Genomic DNA, 18,843 nt, shown 5'->3' with positions numbered 1-18,843 from the left:
CTCCGTGTCACTGCACCGCATTTTGGGGATAGAATAATTTCCTATTTGGCCCCCCTCGTAATTCGTGAATTGCAGTTTGACCATCCGTTTCTTTTAAACTACATTTGTGGCCTGTTAATTTGGTTCTGTCTGCAGTTTAGTCCCTTTTGTTTTTACTATTCAGTAATATTATTACTAATCTATTATTATTATTAGCATCATTGTGGTTTTCTTCTTACTTATTTTATATATATGTTGTTTTATTTTTTATTTCTGTGTTACTTTATTTATTTATTTATTCATTTTTCTTTGTATATTGCCCTTATTTTAAATATATATGCTATATGTAATTTATATTTTTATATGGCATGTTTTAAATTATTTCATAATTACTTTTTATTTGTCGTTATTTATTTATTTTAAACTTTTATATATAATCTATGTTTATATACATATATATATATATCACTTTATATATGTTATTTTAAAAAATTTGTTTATTTTCAAATTATTTTAATTCCAATTTTCTCTTTTATAGATTATATTAAACCTTTTATTTATTATCTTAACCTAACTTATAAGTCTAATTATTTTAAGTTACTTTACATATTATTTTATTTTAAATTATTTTACATATTACTTATTTTAAAATTAACCTATACTATTTACTATTGTAATCATTATTATATTGGATTATATTTCTATTTTCCTATTTATATATACATTACTTTATTATTTACTAGTATCTTTAAACTAGTTTTATTATACATATATGTATGTACGTAATGTATATAATATTTAATTTTAAACTTTATATATTTTTATACCTATTGCTATATAAATATGCTTTACTTATTTTAAATATCCACATATATTTAGTTTATTTCACTTTTTGCATATTAGTATATATTATTACTTACATGAAGTTTTTCACTCCTACAAATTACGTATTTTAAATTAATATATGTATATTATTTTGTGTATTTGATTTTCTTCTTATATGATTTTTATTTTAAAATTTATTTGGACACTATCATTTTATGTAGTATTTTTTTAACCTTATTTTAATTTATTTCAATTTTTCATACATACATGATTTATTTTAAATATATTTTAATATTTAATTTCCTTCCTTCATGTTATTCTTCAAAACTTGTTGCATTTTTTGTATTAATTTGCTTGGAGCTTCGTTTAAGATTAATTTTAGTTCACTAGCTTTTGAATATTAAAGTTATTATTTGTATGTGATGTGAGATAATTGCTCTTCGCGTATCGTATTGCTTGTTCGTATCTATTGATCCTTTGTCATTCATTAGCATACATTTTGGCTTACGAACTATCATTTCACGTTGTACATTATTATTCAATCGTTTTTCAAAAGATTACAAATGACAAAGTTATTTCTTACAAAAGTTTCCAAAAATAACGCGACAATCGAATTTGGGATCCTCGAAAAGATTGTGTCCTAACTTCTCGGATTCCAATCTTCCTCGGATCTAGGAAACCGAATATCCTCTTTAATTAAAGCATAAATAATAAACTCATTCTCGGGAAGTCGATATGTTGTGTCCTAACTTATTAGATATGACATATCCTTTCCTCGAGACGAGGATTCTTTTAACAAAAACAAATAAAGGCAATATTCGATATTTAGGAAATTTGTGAAATCGAACCCTAACTTACTGGGTTTTGATTTTCTCATTTGACCCAAATAATCAGATACACTTCTCAAAATGTCTAGGTCTTAAAAGTTAAGAGATAAACTTAATTTTGCAGGTTTAAAACGTTACACTCTAACTCACAGAGTGTGACAATTTATTTCTATAAAATAAGTGAGTCTCATTATCTAATTCATTTCATTCAAATCTTCTTTTCAAAGTATCGTATTTTAAAATATTTTCAAGTTTTTGATACTAAGACATTAAACAATCAATTCGGTACCAATTTTAGGCGTCACGAGGGTGCCAACCCTTCCTCGTGCGTAACCGACTCCCAAACCTGTTTTCTCAAAATTCGCAGACCTAAAATTATTTTCAAGATGATCCGATCACATCTCAATAAAATATCGGTGGCGACTCGCATTTTCATTTCCAAAGTCGATCCCGTTTTTCAAAATTAAAAAGTGGTTTCTACAGCTTGGTGACTCCACTAGGGACATTAGAGAGTCAAGCCGTAAAATTGATTGTTTTTGTCGTATTATTAAAAATTGAAAATTTGATTTGAAAAATTACGATCCTCTCAGTGCATTATTTGTGATTGACTACTATGGATTGAGCTCTATATTTTGGCATCATATTGCATAAAGACTGTTTAGTCTTATCCTTTAAGTGGAAGTGAAAAACTACTCCTTTGTGAGGTTTTCACCTCTGTGCAGGATAGTGGAACACTTTCGGGATACATCTGTACCTATGTCTTCGTGAGATTTTCATCTCCGTGCAGCCATAGGGAAATGTATTCCCCTGAACCGAACTCGGTCCGTATGAGCCTATAATGGGTGAGGATCGAGGAATCTGTTGGTTTGGGTACCTTCTCTTTAGAACCAAACAGCATACAGAAGATCTTAGGAACCTATCCCAGGTAGAGCCCCTTCAAACCCCTAGTGGTCACCCGACTAGGTACTTTTGTTTTCCTTGTTTGCTTCTATTTTGTACTAACCCATCTTGTTTTGTTTGGATTGCATTTGCATCTTAGAAGAGAGATATTGATTCAAGTCCGATTACTAAATTAGAAAGCTTATCATGGAATACGAATTTCTTGATAAAGTGGAAAATAATACGGCTGCCTGAATATATTCTGAGAAACACAATAAGAGCAATGGAAAATTTCGTGACTTTACTTCGTGGCCTAAGGATTCAAGATGATTGTCCAAGAGCCTTTGACATTTCAACTCTCTTAAAGAAGCTGACGAGCCTTATGAAGATGGGCAGATGATGGATCATGACCAGGATCAAGAAAAGAAGCTAGTAGTGGCATCCATTGGAAATTGGTGAGATTATCTCGTACATGCGGATGAAGAAAAGGATCGATGCTGTCTCTTGGAATATAATGGCGAGGTCGTACATGCATCTACTTTATGTAAAGGAATTTGCTTTCTAGAAAAGTTTTCTAAATGTAATTGAATCAGAATTAACATCTCTTTAGGCATACATTTCATGCATTTGCATTACATGACATCATATGCATTAAAATCCTTTGAAAGAGTCTAATTGAGTTAATTTATTTCAGTTAATCTGGAAACCAGTAAAAACTCATCAACAAGCACCGTTACGGTACCCGTGCTAAGTCAAAAATTATGGACCAAAGGTTGGAAAAGCTAGAGCGACTTCAAAAGGAAATACAAGATCAGTTGCAGATGCAAGTGAAAGAGCAAACGGAAAAGATTCAGCATGACATAACACAAAGGATACTCGAGTCTCAAAATGATATGATGACTAAGTTGACGCAACTACTAACTAGTGGAGTAAATAAGAGGAAGGGCCCTATGGTTAATAACGAAGAAGAAGACAAGAATGAACCACTTTATCCTCCCGGTTTTACGCCTCTACATGCGTAAGTTCACACTGAGTTGCATTCGCGTAGACCTTCTGTTTCGATTAGGCCTCAGTAGTTTCAAACTGGTGTTTCAATGCCGATGAACTTCCAGACTGGATCATGTTCTAATCCTAGAGATAACCCCGTGAGTTTTGTTATCCCTGATTTCGATGAAATAGCTGAGAAAGACAAAGCAAAGGAAGAATTGCCAAAACAGTGGGAAGATAGATGTAAATGGTTGGAGGAAAAATTCAAAGCCTTAGAAAGCACTGATAGTCGTCATGGAATCGACGCTAGAGATCTAAGCTTGGTTCCAGACTTAGTACTTCCTCACAAGTTCAAAATGCCTGAATTCGAAAAATACAATAGAACTAGTTGCCTCGAGGCTCACATCACCATGTTTGCAGAAAGATGACTGGCTATGTCAAAAATGATCAACTGCTAATACACTGCTTCCAAGACAGTTTAGTGAGGGCAGCGTCTAAATGGTACAATCAATTGAGCCGTACCGAGATTGGTTCATGGAGGGGCCTAGCCTAGGCATTCATGAGACAATACAGTCATGTATCAGAAATGATGCCTGACAGAATTACTCTGCATAATTTGGAAAAGAAATAGAATGAAAGCTTCAGACAGTATGCGTAGAGGTGGAGAGAAATCGCGGTTCAGGTTCAGCCACCACTTTCAGAGAAGGAAATGATGATCCTTTTCATTAATACATTGAAAGCCCCATTCATTACACACATGTTGGGAAGTGCTTCAAATAATTTCTCAGAGATGATCATGAACGGTGAAATGATTGAACATGCCATCAAAAGTGGGAGAATAGATGGTGGAGAGAATAATAGAAGGTCAATTCCAAAGAAAAATGAGAATGACGTGAACAATATGAGTACATACAATAAATCAATTAAATTGAATCAACCAAGGAAGGTGGTTGCTAATCAACAAGGCTCATTGAGACAAGAATTAGAAATGAGACAAAATACTAAGAAGCTCTAGTTCACGCCAATTCCAATGTCGTATAAAGAGCTGTATCAAAGCTTATTTGATGCACACGTTGTTTCTCCTTTCTACTCAAAACCCCTGCAACCTCCGTACCCCAAATGGTACGACGCGAATGCACAATGTGATTATCATACGGGAATAGTGGGACATTCGATAGAAAATTGCACCATCAACATGGGTGTTGTCAAATTTGATGACTCTAGTGAAACCTCTACCTAATCATGATTGATGCGATGTATGAAGAGATGTTGGGAAGCGTTCACATCAATGACATGTATGAAGACACAATTGAAGAAGGAACCTTGTTAGATATCCGCCCTTATAAATCTGGGAGTGTTCTAAGCAATTGGACTGCGGAAGAAATCCCTGTAGTTTTTAAAGCTTATTTAGAGTAATGTTCAGAACATTTTTGTTGTTTTTAGCCTAAAAATGATAGAAATTCCTTCATTTTTGCATTCATTTCTGAGCCAATATTCTTGCATTCTGTTTGAATAATGATTCTTTCATTCTTTTGGATTTTCTTCCAAATTATTATTCATTCATTCATAATCATATTGTACAAATAATTATTCATGAATTTATACATCCTTTTGTAAATTCTTTGGTACTTATTATGGGTCCCCAGATATCAATTACGTGAATAACACCGCTACAGACTCAGATTTTCCTTTTAAGCGAGGCATGTGTTTAGAGGGATTTCATGACTTTGAAAATGAAATAGATCATAGCTTATCTCCGGAGTTGTTGAGGATGATAGAACAAGAGGATAGACAGATCCTACCTCACAAAGAATCATTAGAAATTGTGAGCTTGGTGAAGATTACAATTGACTTGACCACAAAGACGAAGCAAGACTTTGTTGAATTACCTCTAGAGTTCAAAGATGTCTTTGTATGATCATACCAGATATGCCTGAGTTAACGGCGATAATGAAATCACAACAAAGACGATGTCGAAATTAGCAGTATGAACGATGCAATTCTTTGCCGGGGCAATGCCTTTCTCGTTGACTCAGCATAGCTTTGCCCATTCGAAGTCGAGTTTCCATCTCTTTGAGTTTTGTTTGATTTTATCCTGATTGAAGAGGAAGATCAAAAGTTTTCTGACGTAGTTTCACCCCAGAAGGCTCTATGAAGGAAATCTGATATCAAAGAAGATTCTTCGAAAGGGATAACAAGGATTTGCCTAACCCTATGAGTTCAGATTCAATAAAAAAAAGAAAAGAAAAATCGAAAAATCAAAGTCAAAATAAAAAGTCATCCAAATCAAAAATGAAAGAAAAAAGAAGAAAAAAGAAAAAGAAAAAGGAGAGGTCAAGGCGAAAACCCGCAAAGGGTGCTTTGACCAAAGGTGGATTTCAGTTGAAAACCTGAAAAGGGCGACTCAAATTTTGAGCAAAATGGGGCATGGCCGTCATCATCATCGAAGGTTTCTAATGGGCATTGCTTCATTTTTGAGATCATTAATTACTTCAGCAAACGGGTAAAGGCTGCTTTACACGCCAATATCATCATATGCCGATGTAGAATTCCAGAGAAAATTATATTGGATAACACATTGAGCTTGAACAATAGCACAATAGTTGAGGTTCGCAATCAAGTCAAAATTAGAAACCACGATTCATCACCGAATTGCCTAGAGATGGGTATCAAGAAAATAGAAGGAAAAATGACTGAGACCTGCAAGGACTGGCATGGGAAATTACCTTTTGCCCTCCTTTCTTGTCTAATATCTTCACTGGGGCAACACCTTTCTCTTTGGCTTATAGGATTGAGGTAGTTTTACCTATTGAAATACCCTCTCTCCGGGTATTAGTTGAGCTAGAGTCGGATGAAGCAGAATGGATCCAATCACGATTTGATCAGTTGAACCTAGGAAAAAGGTTAAAAGCTATTCATTAGGGTCGGATGTACCAGAAGTAAATGATACGAGCCAAAGGGGATTTGAGTTGAAAACCCAAAAAGGATGGCTCAAATATTGATCAGATTGGGCCATGTGGTGGTCTTGCTATACTTGAATCAATAGGAAAAGGTAGGCGACATCTTGAGGCATCGACAAAGGACTGTAGATCTCCTAAACATATGTCAAACTCAGACTGATCTTCAGAAAGTTTGTATAGAGAAGTTCAAGCTGTGATATCTGGGGCACCCAATTTTTATATTATTGAATTTGTTGTTCTTGGAATACTTCTTTCTTTCAAGATACACATTCTTTGTTATCCTCCTTTTACTATCTTTGATAATTTATTCCTTTCGAGCTATGCTCAAAACCAACTTTATTCTCATCCATTGTTTTGACCATTTTGCAAGCATGTTGCATTGGAATAATGATTAATGGACTAATAAAACTTTCACAAGGGAAGTTTTGCCTATTACTCTGAAAAGTCTCGAAATAATACAGGAACCTGAAACAGGACTATTGTTTAGAACACACCAAATTTAAAGGTTGGAAATTTGAAGAGGAAGAGTCTAAAATCTGGACTTTCTCTTTGGATTTTGTTGTCAAAAACATTGATTGAACAAAATGACAAGATGTCATGTTGGTGACAAAGCTCAAATAAACAAGCAAGCAATGATTACCAGGAATAGAAAGAGGTTTCCTCGGAGAAGAGAGCCTTCATTTGTGCATGACCCTTTGGTACGACACCCTGGGAATGGTGTAAGGGACTAGAGAGATTTAAATCCGGTATCCTTGAATTGTGATAGGAAAGGATTGAGGAAAAGCCACATATTTCTACCCTTGGATTACAGTGGGAGAATGATGGTACAAATTTTACGCCCCAATGGATTGAACTTTGAGGTTTACAGTGGGGGGCAACCTGGCTAAATGTTTCTTCAGAAAACCAGTCAAGCAAGAAGGTGTTGTAGTACATCAGTGATAAAGCCTTAATAAACTTTGAGTAATGATAACCAAAGTGGAACCATCGAAAAGAATAAAATTCTGTAAACATCATTCACACATGTCTATTTAGGAGCATTTGATTCATTTTTTGATCATGTCATCCTAATCATTAGGCATAATTAGGTTCATTATACAGGTCATGTTCCCTAGAGAACAAATCAGTGAGATAGCAGATCTTCCCTTCCTGCACCGACAGTGAAGCAGATCGAAGGCACCAGCCTTGCCTTCCTCGATTATAGTGGAGCAGGTTGAAAAATAGCAGATCTTACCTTCCCGCACTGACAGCGAAGCAGATCGAAGACCCAGATCTTATCTCCCTTAGCAGCAGTGGAGTAGGTTGAAGATTACAGATCTTATCTCCCTAAGCAGTAGTGGAGCAGATCGAAGATGGCGAATCTTATCTTCCCCAGGAGTAGAGAAGCAGATTTAAGCCACTAGTCCTGTCTCCTTGGTCAGCAGTGGAGTAGGTTGGAAATAACAGATCTTATCTCCCTAAGTAGTAGTGGAGAAGATTGAAACCAGTTTTCCCAGGCAATGCAGTTGAACAAATTAAAGCCACAATGGCGAATCTTGCTTCCCCGACATTGCAGTTAAAAAGATTAAAGCCACAACGGTGAATCTTACTTCCCAAGCGGTGCAATGGAACAGATTAAAGCCACAACGGCGAATATTACTTCCCAAGCGGTGTAGTGGAACAGGTTAAAGCCACAACGGCGAATCTTACTTCCCCAAAATTGCAGTTAAAAAGATTAAAGCCACAACGGCGAATCTTACTTCCCTGGCGATGTAGTGGAATAGATTAAAGCCACAACGGCGAATCTTGCTTCCCCAACATTGCAGTTAAAAAGATTTAAGCCACAACGGTGAATCTTACTTCCCTGGCAGTGCAGTGGAACAGATTGAAGCTACGACGGTGAATCTCGTTTCCCTGACATTGCAATAGATTGAAGCCCAACGGCGAATCTTACTTCTTTAACAGTGTAGAGGAACAGATTGAAGTTACGACGGCGAATATTGTTTCCCCGACATTGTAGATTGAAGCTACGACAGCGAATCTTACTTTCCTGAGAGTGCAGTGGAATAGATTAAAGCTACGATGGCGAATCTTATTTCCCTGACATTGCAATTAAAAAGAGTGAAGCTGATAATCCTATCTCCCTACAGTCGCAGTGGAGCGGATTAAAATAACAGATCTTATCTTTCTGAAGTTGCAGTAGAGTAGATCGCATCAGTTCTTATCTCCCTGAGGTTACAGTGGAGCAGACCAAAGAATTACAGATCTTATCTCCCTAAGCAGTAGTGGGGCAGATCGAAGATGGCAGATTTTACCTCCCTGAGGTTATAGTGGAGTATATTGAAGCCACTAATCCTATGCCCCTGAAGTTTCAGTGGAGCAGATTAAAATAAAAGATCTTATCTCTCTGAAGTTGTAGTAGAGTAGATCGCATCAGATCTTATCTCCCTATGTAGTAGTGGAGCAGATTGAAGACGGCGGATTTTACCTCCCTGAGGTTACAGTGAAGTATATTGAAGCCACTAATCTTATCCCCCTGAAATTGCAGTGGGGCAAACTAAGAACGGCGAACCTTACTTCCTAAAAGTTACGAGTTGTAAATCATATCTTCCATACGTTGCGGTGGAGTGGATTTAGGCACCAATTCCTATACCTCTGAAGATATAGTAGCATGGAGTGAGGCTACTTGAAGAAGAACACCAAGATCCCGCATGACCAGGCAAATTTGGCATTATTAAAGTCTTTGCTTTATTCCCGTTACACGACAATGAGCAAAGAGGGGCAGTTGTAATAACCCAAATTTGCCCGGCCCAAATCAGAAATAAATCAACAAAAAAAATAAAAAATAAAAAATAGTCCAAAAACAGTCCATTTACAAACCCAAAGTCTAACCTAACCCACCATACCCAAATACATAGCCCAATAATAACTAACCCATTTACTATACCCAAAATTGACCCAATTGGATCCAAGTGGCCCAACTCTTTGTTCAGAAACCCTAGAGTTCCAGATTATTCTGGTGCAGCAGCAGTAGCAAGCTTTTGCTTCCACGCCGTAGGTGAACTGGGGCTCTTCTCCGCACGTGCAGCGCTTACACGCAGGGACGTTTTCTCCAGGCTGGTAGAGTACCTGCAAAGGTACGTAAGAAAGCAACAGCAAAAGGATATAACAGAATGTGGAGGTGATTTTTTTTTCTCTTTTATTTTCTATAAATTAGGCTATAAAAAGCCAAGCAAAATACTGTAAAAGGGGACAGAAATTGGAAATCAAAAAATCAGAGAGAGAAATTCGAAATATACAAGGTGATTCAAACTTACGCTTTCGCTTTTCTTAATATTTTATTTTGCTTTCAATCTTTTTCGGTGTTTTGAGTGTGATTATTCAACAAAAAATAAATAAAAGAAGGGAGATCAGAGAGAATATAAGCGTACCTAGAGGCTGGATTTTTGCTCTCTCCACAGCCATCAGATTTGAAGCGAAGATCAGAGGTCTTCGAAGGCGATGAATAGTCAGAGCGGCGCAAAGTGAAACTGCTGCTCTTTAGGTTTTTAGGAGCATTAAAAGGTTTAGCTTTAGATCTTTAAAAGCGGTCATTAAAACGCTGACGTTAAGACTCAATGAAATGACTTCGAAATGGCGCCGTATTGATTTTTACCCAGCAACCCGTGCGCGACCCGATTCGCTCCATGGGGGATTCTCGCTTTACTGGTTAAATGGGTTATTTATCCCTCTGGTCCCTCCGCATTGGAAATGTGTTCAAATTTGGTCCGTGTCACTGCACCGCATTTTTGGGGATGGAATAATTTCCTATTTTCCCCCCTTCGTAATTCGTGAATTGCAGTTTGACCCTCCGTTTCTTTTAAACTACATTTGTGGCCTATTAATTTGGTTTTGTCTGCAGTTTAGTCCCTTTCGTTTTTACTATTCAGTAATATTATTACTAATCTATTATTATTATTAGCATCATTGTGGTTTTCTTCTTACTTATTTTTTATATATGTTGTTTTATTTTTTATTTCTGTGTTACTTTATTTATTTATTCATTTTCTTTGTATATTGCCCTTATTTTAAATATATATGCTATATGTAATTTATATTTTATATGGCATGTTTTAAATTATTTCATAATTTGCTTTTATTTGTCGTTATTTATTTATTTTAAACTTTTATATATAATCTATGTTTATATACATATATATATATCACTTTATATATGTTATTTTAAAAAATTTGTTTATTTTCAAATTATTTTAATTCCAATTTTCTCTTTTATAGATTATATTAAACCTTTTATTTATTATCTTAACCTAACTTATAAGTCTAATTATTTTAAGTTACTTTACATATTATTTTATTTTAAATTATTTTACATATTACTTATTTTAAAATTAACCTATACTATTTACTATTGTAATCATTATTATATTGGATTATATTTCTATTTTCCTATTTATATATACATTACTTTATTATTTACTAGTATCTTTAAACTAGTTTTATTATACATATATGTATGTACGTAATGTATATAATATTTAATTTTAAACTTTATATATTTTTATACCTATTGCTATATAAATATGCTTTACTTATTTTAAATATCCACATATATTTAGTTTATTTCACTTTTGCATATTAGTATATATTATTACTTACATGAAGTTTTCACTCCCTACAAATTACGTATTTTAAATTAATATATGTATATTATTTTGTGTATTTGATTTTCTTCTTATATGATTTTTATTTTAAAATTTATTTGGACACTATCATTTTATGTAGTATTTGTTTTTAACCTTATTTTTAATTTATTTCAAATTTTCATACATACATGATTTATTTTAAATATATTTTAATATTTAATTTCCCTTCCTTCATGTTATTCTTCAAAACTTGTTGCATTTTTTTTGTATTAATTTGCTTGGAGCTTCGTTTAAGATTAATTTTTAGTTCACTAGCTTTTGAATATTAAAGTTATTATTTGTATGTGATGTGAGATAATTGCTCTTACGCGTATCGTATTGCTTGTTCGTATCTATTGATCCTTTGCCATTCATTAGCATACATTTTGGCTTACGAACTATCATTTCACGTTGTACATTATTATTCAATCGTTTTTTCAAAAGATTACAAATGACAAAGTTATTTCTTACAAAAGTTTCCAAAAATAACGCGACAATCAGAATTTGGGATCCTCGAAATGATTGTGTCCTAACTTACTGGATTCCAATCTTCCTCGGGATCTAGGAAACCGAATATCCTCTTTAATTAAAGCATAAATAATAAACTCATTCTCGGGAAGTCGATATGTTGTGTCCTAACTTATTAGATATGACATATCCTTTCCTCGAGACGAGGATTCTTTTAACAAAAACAAATAAAGGCAATATTCGATATTTAGGAATTTTGTGAAATCGAACCCTAACTTACTGGGTTTTGATTTTCTCATTTGACCCAAATAATCAGATACCCTTCTCAAAATGTATAGGTCTTAAAAGTCAAGAGTTAAACTTAATTTTGCAGATTCAAAACGTTACACTCTAACTCACTGAGTGTGACAATTTATTTCTATAAAATAAGTGAGTCTCATTATCTAATTCATTTCATTCAAATATTCTTTTCAAAGGATCGTATTTTAAAATATTTTCAAGTTTTTGATACTAAGACATTAAACAATCAATTCGGTACCAATTTTGGGCGTCACGAGGGTGCCAACTCTTCCTCGTGCGTAACCGACTCCCGAACCTGTTTTCTCAAAATTCGCAGACCTAAAATTATTTTCAAGATGATCCGATCACATCTCAATAAAATATCGGTGGCGACTCCCATTTTCATTTCCAAAGCCGATCCCGTTTTTCAAAATTAAAAAGTGGTTTCTACACCGATGACTTCTTAAACTTAGAAAACTGTGAGCTCGATGCACATCTTGAATTTTTTAAAAGGAAAACCATTATTCAAGAACTGGGTTTTGTATTTCCAATGGATAGTGGAGGTGAAGTTTGGAAAATAGTGCATGCTCATTGTTAGAGTATGCCCAAATATCAATCATGGGATGATTGTAATCACATACTCATTTTACCTTGTTTGTTAATAGAATGCATTGACATTGTAATTTCAGTTTCTTTTTTTTTGTGTGTGTATAAATAAATTGGTCAATAATAAAGTCATGAGAATAATATGATTATTCTTAAAAGGTCTCTAGTCAAGTATTATTGTGGGCTTGGACAATGATAATGCATTGAGACTAATGTGTAGTTGATTGATGACAAAGTGTTGTCATTAGCATAGATATGCCAAAACTAATACATAAGAATGTGTTAGAGAACAACATACTGGACTAACCCACTATGAATATGTTTCTTGGATTATTATGTAATAGTCACAACATTACTCGTAGTGATAATTATTTATATGATCCTCATACTTGAGATCATTGTTGTCTCAACATCGTGAATTGTATATTTTGACACAGTTAAACATCTACCATTACAGGTTATACTATAAAGACGGATGTTGGGTATGCCATAATCTATGTAGTGGGAGATGATTGATCAATATAGGATTTGTCCCTCCTACATAATGAGAGCAATATCTTAGGCCTCTTGATGAAGTGAGACTAGAAATGCATGGCCATGCTCGAATAAGTTGATATGAGATATCACACTTATTTGTTTATTATAGTCTACTTAGAATATTAAGAAATGTGAGATTAGACTATGCAAGTGTGACTATTCCATGATTTGTGTCTAATCTAGATATTGAGGATAAAAGGGTATAATACATGAAAAAATTGTCATAGAAAGTTTATCTCGAATCATGACTTCTTGTAACTTGGATAGCAATGATGCATTCCTAGATGCCACTCATTGCTTGTAATATTAGAAATGTTCTAGTATTACTACTAATGTTACAAGAGCCTACAGGGTCACACCCTATAGTTGAAGCAATCAAAATCCAAGTAGATTTGATATTGTATTTAGTTGTCACATGAATTAAATTAATTTTTGAATTAATTTAATTTGATGGTTAAATATTGAACACATTCTACGTACAAAATTCTTGTACACAAATAAAGAACATAGTTCAAACAAATATATGAATTTGATTCATATAAAATATTACTTAGATATAGTTTACTAAAATTATTAATATAAACAGTTATAATAATTTTAGTCAAAATAAAAAAGGGCATGGGAAGTGATATTCTCTTGAAAAGAATATATTTTTTCTTGACTTTCCATTTGTTTCTCTAAAAATAAGAGAATAATCTCATATTTTTTAAATCAAAGAAAATAAAAGGAAAACAATCCCTTAATGTGTTAAGGTTTCCAAGAGAAAAATTAAGAAAAAGGTCTAGCAGACGTTTTTAACATACTTTCTGAAAAAGTTCAAGAGTCTTTTTGTTGTTCGTTCTTTGACTGGGATGATTACATAAAGACCAAGACGTTATTGTTGCTACTTGGAATCAACATCTTCGAACGAGATCCTATCAACAACTTTATTCGTCGCTTTTCAGTTTTGAAAGGTATATTTTTCAACCCTTGTTCCAACATGGCTCCATGGATCCATGGCTGGGGATCGCTAGAATAATTTTTCTGCTATACCATGGGGCATACCAACGATCCAACAGTCACAAGTGGGAAAATTTCGGCAAGCACCCATATGAACCATCGTGCATCCCAGTAGTTCAAGAATTTTATTCATCACTCAAAGTGTATGAGGCCAAAAGACCATTAGGCGAACCTTGGTCGTATGTTACTATTAAAGGGAAGGAGATTTTAATTTCGAGTCCAAAGATTTGTAGGTTTTATGAGGTTCCGTTTTACATGTATGATTTTATCCAAAGAATTGACCTAAAATTTGCCGAAACATTATCTTAGAGGAAGTAATAGATTATTTAACTAAGGCGAAAAGTGAATGGCAAAGAGATTTAGCTACCAATTTACCGATATTCTTCCATCCATCGAGCATGATTCCTTTAGCAAAGCTATGGGTACAATTCATTTTTTCTCACATATACCCCACTATGGATAGTTCTAACATCACTACATTTCTAGCTACGATGTTACACACTAATTTGCAAAATGAAAATATTTTAGTTGGAACATGGATACATCGAAGCATGATCCGCTGCATCCACGAAGAAAAAGTGGGACTCCTCTTTCCACATCTTATAACCACCCTGTCCAAAAAGGAAATGGTTCCCATGGGACGATCTAAATGATGGTTGTGCCCAGCTACACATTCAATTTGAAACTCAATCTATAAGCAACTCATCATAACCAATCACAAACAATTTAGTGAGAGAAAGAGGAAAAATGTAACACAAAAAGAAGATCCCCCTCCTCTAAAGAAACAAAGGGCGTCGAAACATCGACAAAAATAGGTTCACCAACCGTACTCATGATGTTGAAAGGATAAAGTAATGGATGCACAAGGTAGGACCGTTGTTCGAGGATTATGCTAGACAACAAAATTTGAAGATGCCCAAATTTCCAAACCTTGAAATTAATCAATTTCTAGACTCGCATACCAACGAGGAAGAGGACCCAAAAGAGGAGGACAAAGAGGAAAACGACGCCGATAAGGACACAAAAGAGTAAGGAACCTGAGTCCGACTAAGAGAGAAATTAAATTTTAATTTTCTTATTCCAAGTATTTTATTTTGAGACTTTAATTATTTCTAGAATTTGGACAATTTTAATTATGTTTTGATTTCATTAAAAAAAATTGAACTATTTATCTAGTCTAGCTTATTTTTACTTGGGACTTGTAATTTTATTTTGGATGATTTTATTTTTACTTTTAGACTTTATTTATTTATTTATTAGTTTTCCTATTAGCTAATTTCTATGTAAGAACCTCGTATGGTATAAGGCACTACAGTTGGGGGCAAAATCGACTAGAGGAGCACCACCCGAACACATCCGAGGAACTTCAAAGCTCAAATCGGGTAGTCTGTTCTCTTATCTATTGGGTACACATTAGGGACAATGCACCAACTAAAGTGTGGTGAGTAACATAGAAAGTTTTCAAAAATTTTATGCTTTTATTAGTTGTTTTCGTTAATTTTTTGTTCTGTGTATTGTTTGTGCACAAGCTTGTAGTTATACAAGTGATTGGTTATGATGATGTAAATAGGATCCTGTGTTTAAATTGTAAATTTAACTGATAGCAATTGATTTTATTTTGTTTAATATTACATTAATTTGTTCATTTTGTTACATTGTGAATAGTTGATAGTGTGTTAGGTACACCAAATAACAAATAGGTACATAAAAAGAAAATGTGTTTGTCCGAATAATAAGTTGTTAGAGTTCTAATATTTAGTTATTGTAGTCCATGAATTGAGACACTTTGGGATGAACTAAGGCATTGTTTGGTAGGAAATTTTAAGCCAAAAAGTTGACCTTAATTTAAAATCCTTAGTACCCTAATTTTCGACCCTAAATCCCTATTTCTTGTTGAACCAAAATGGAAGCCATAAGCCTTAAACATAATCTCTTGATTCAATATTCTTGATCCCTGCACGAATTTAAACTTCAGGCTATTGATATTGAGGGTTAGGTAGATACAATATGGTGGTTTCAGAAATAAAAGAAAAATAAGAGTGAACCTAAGAGATAGTATAGTATGGTGAGTATAAGAGTCTTACAAAATTGTAGGAAATCGAAAAAAAAAATAATCAAAAGTAATAAAGTTTGAAAAAGGCTAAAATAGCCAAGTGAGAAGTTCTTGAAAAAATAGAAAAGCAAAGTGAGTGAAAAAGAAAGAAAAGAAAAATTCCTTATTTTTGCACCTAAGTCTCGCTAAGATGATTGTATTCACTAATATTGTACTATACTTTAGGAATTAGAGGGAAAAGTTAGTTGAGGGAAAGGGATACAAGGTGGTGAGCTAAAGGGTCTAATTGGGGAAGTACCGAGGTCAATATAATATACTAAACTATTTTTGTGCTTAAACTATTTTGTTGTACTTGTTCTTTAATTCCAAACCAACCTAAGCCGTAGAACGTTACAAGCTGAAAATACCTATGTAACCTAGGTGATACTATTCATAGATGAAAATTAGTTGAATTTTGACATTTCTAATTACTTGTATTCTTCAAGCATAAATGTAAATTTTGTGTACCTATTTCGATGGATTAATGTACTTGTCATTCTTGAATTTGTTTACTTTGTAATTTTATGAACAAATGTGCGCGATATTAAAGATCGAGAGTTAATTGTATATTGTTTTAGAGTTATTTATTAACATTGTTCTGTGTACATAACTCCGACCTAACCTTTGTACGAGGCATGCTCAAGAACTATTTGGTTTTATTTTTCTTGTTTTGTGAGTTTTTATATATTTTTTGTTGCTTGAGGACAAGCAACAACTTAAGTGTGAGGGAGTTTGATCTGCCACAATTTATTGTGGCAAATTAAGGTCTTTTCGGCACTTAATGAGCTTGTTTTCTAGTGTTTTTATATGTTATATCATTTAGTATTTTAATTTGAATCAAAGTCCCAGTAGAAGAATCAATTAGAATAAATAATAGATTGACTGGTTCCAAAGATGAAAATTCTTCTAGATGGTCATATAGTGGAGGCGGGTGCTCTAGAAGAGACCCAAGACATAACTAATAAGTAAAACTCAAGAATATATTCAAGTACTTGAAATTGAAGATTTAAGTAATGAAATTAAAGAAATCTTGATAAGTTATGTCAATTTGAGAAAATGTGGAACCAAATGATAAAACTGCTTAACAATAATATTGCATGCAAAACCATTGTCGAAATAAAAGGAGAATCTTAAATAAATCTATTGAGAAATATAGATATGGAATAGGTTGGTCAAAATAGAAAGACGCAACACAAATACAATTAAATTCGTGGAGTTTTTGGACCAATAGTACAAGTATCTAAAGGTATAAAGCCAGTAAATGTACAAATGAAGTAGTTTTGCAAAAGCGGAATAAAAATGTGAAAGTTTTTCACTAAGCCCTGACATTGATTATGAAAAGATATTTTATTATTTTGTGCAGGATACAATAACCTTTAGATATACTATTAAAATGACAGTTCATAAAAGATTTAACTTGCTTCTAATGGTTGTTGTTACAACCTTTTATGAATCACTATATAGTAAAATTTATATTAAAATCCTTGAAGGATTTAAAATGCCGAAGCATATTGAAATTATCGAAAATTTTTCATTATATGAATTGAAATAATTGAACATATGTGGTAAATTTGACTTAGTCAATATTAGTTGAAAGAGGATTATAAAATGATCAAAATATCTATTTGTATTTTTATAGAGGTATCATGATTAAAATTTGTTATGATTATTATTGAAACTCCTAAACAAATCAAAATATATTTCCCCAAAATTCTCTCACTCATGACATTCAAAAGAATGTTGATATAAATACTTACCAAATACGTTCAAATGGTCATTTGAAAAGCTAGTATTCAAGATTGAATACATATTTATTTTGAGTATGATCCTAATAATTTGAGTTATTTATGGTTTGTTATCTTGTAGGGACTAAATTGAAGGCAAAAGGAAATTTAGGGGAAAAAGCATGAATTTAAAGATAAAATGGGTCAGCATGCAAAATAAGAAAGAAGTGGTGCCAAAAATGCAAAGTGTGGAAGGAAGACTTGGGGGCAAAAGTGCAAAGAAGAGATTTTATAAACACAAGAGTCTATTTAAATTTTAATTATATTAGGATTATTGTTAAGATTATTTAGATTTAATTTTAGTTTTTATCTTTATTTATCTTTATTTATCTTTTAGAATTTAAATTAGGAATAGACTAGGTTTTCTAAGTACTATAAATAGGGGATGGAGTGACACAAATTAACACTCTTTTTTTTTGTAAAAACTCCCTTTTCCAAAAAGCTCTAGTTTTTGTTCCTTTATTCAATAAAATTCTATTTTGTTAAACTTATTTCTTTTTTCCCGAAAAGCATGAGCCATTAAACTCATCTAGCCAAAGGTTATCGAGATTCCCTGAAAAGGGTTCATGAGGTTTAGAATCCGCACTTAGCCTTCTCAACGAGTATTCATCGTTTCTCTGCATTACGGGACTGATGCTTCCGTCCATGTCCCTTCAAAAGTAATCTTTTCATCTTGTGCAAAGGCGGCCGCTTTGTATGTTTTGGGAAGGTTGCACAATCGATTCGTTAGCTTACTGCGTCAGTGGTTGTCGAGCCCAAGAGACAAAATGGAGTGGCATTCGCCATTGAGAAGTGATGATCTAGTGTAAGACGGTCCCACAAAAGTGACGGTTGGCTAGAGTTAGGTTCCTCTAAATTGTAAATCTTAAATCTAAGTGGAGCTGGTGGTCGTAGGCATCCTCTTGCACTATAACGTGCTTATTCTGTTCAAGAAGGATTACCTAAAAGCCTAGGATTGAACCC

The sequence above is a fragment of the Gossypium raimondii genome, chromosome 3 (genome assembly GCF_025698545.1).
Source record: "Gossypium raimondii isolate GPD5lz chromosome 3, ASM2569854v1, whole genome shotgun sequence".
NCBI lineage: Eukaryota > Viridiplantae > Streptophyta > Magnoliopsida > Malvales > Malvaceae > Gossypium > Gossypium raimondii.
This window is presented reverse-complemented; position numbering follows the sequence as displayed.